Below are 1,676 nucleotides of genomic sequence, written 5' to 3'. Positions count from 1 at the left end.
TCTCCCAGCTCCATCATAGTTGGAGATTTTAACACTCCTTTGGCAGTGTTGGACAGATCATCCAATAAGAAGCTTAGCAAAGAAGTTGCAGATTTAAACTTAACCATTCAGCTTTGGATGTAACAAACATCTACAGAACATTTCATCTTAACAAAATTGAATACACATTTTTCTCATCAGCTCATGGAACATACTCCAAAATCGACCACATCTTAGGTCACAAGTCTAACATCAGTAAATTTAAAAGTATAGAAATTATTCCTTGCATCTTCTCAGACCATCATGGAATAAAAGTTGAACTCAGTAACAATAGAAATCTGCAGACTCATACAAAAACATGGAAGCTAAATAACCTTATCCTGAATGATAGGTGGGTCAGAGATGAGATCAAGAAGGAAATTACCAAATTTTTGGAGCAAAATGATATTGAAGACACAAGTTACCAGAATCTCTGGGATACCACAAAGGCAGTCCTAAGAGGGAAATTTATAGCACTGCAAGTCTTCCTTAAGAAAATGGAAAGAAAGGAAGTTAACAACCTAATGGGACATCTTAAGTAACTGGAAAAAGAAGAACACTCCAATCCCAAATGCAGCAGAAGAAAAGAAATAACGAAAATTAGAGCAGAATTAAATGAAATTGAAAACAAAAGGATTATACAACAGATCGATAAATTAAAAAGCTGTTTTTTAGAAAAGGTCAGTAAAATAGATAAACCTTTGGCTAACCTTACCAGGAATAAAAGAGTAAAATCTCTAATTTCATCAGTTAGAAATGGTAAAGACAAAATAACAACAGACCCCTCAGAAATTCAGAAAATCCTTAAAATGTTACAAGAAACTTTATTCTCAGAGACATGAAAATCTGAAGAAAATCGACCAATACTTGGAAGCACACCACCTCCCAAGACTTAGCCAGAATGAAGTGGAAATGTTGAATAGGCCTATATCAAGTTCTGAAATAGCATCAACTATACAAAATCTCCCTAAAAAGAAAAGCCCAGGACCAGATGGCTTCACATCAGAATTCTACCAAACCTTTAAAGAAGAACTAGTACCTATACTACTGAACCTTTTCCAAAATATAGAAGAAGACAGAATACTACCCAACACATTCTATGAAGCAAATATCACCTTGATACCCAAACCAGGTAAAGATCCAACAAGAAAAGAAAATTATAGAATATCACTAATGAACATTGATGCAAAAATATTCAACAAGATCTTAACAAACAGAATCCAGCAACACATCAAACAAATTATAAACCACGGCCAAGTAGGTTTTATCCCAGGATCTCAAGGCTTGTTTAACATATGTAAATCTATAAATGTAATTCATCACAGAAACAAATTAAAAAACAAAGACCATACGATTCTCTCAATTGATGCAGAAAAAGCTTTTGATAATATCCAGCATCCCTTCATGATCAGAACAGTTAAGAAAATTGGTATAGAAGGGACATTTCTCAAATTGATAGAGGCCATCTACAGCAAACCCACAGCCACTATCATATTGAATGGAGTTAAATTGAAATCGTTTCCACTCAGATCAGGAACCAGGCAAGGTTGCCCATTGTCTCCATTGCTCTTTAACATTATAATGGAAGTTTTAGCCATTGCAATTAGGGAAGAAAAGGTAATCAAGGGTATCCATTTAGGATCAGAAGTGATCAAACT

This window comes from Otolemur garnettii, unplaced genomic scaffold (assembly GCF_000181295.1).
Source record: "Otolemur garnettii isolate 467f Iridium unplaced genomic scaffold, OtoGar3 scaffold00043, whole genome shotgun sequence".
NCBI classification, from domain to species: domain Eukaryota; kingdom Metazoa; phylum Chordata; class Mammalia; order Primates; family Galagidae; genus Otolemur; species Otolemur garnettii.
This window is presented reverse-complemented; position numbering follows the sequence as displayed.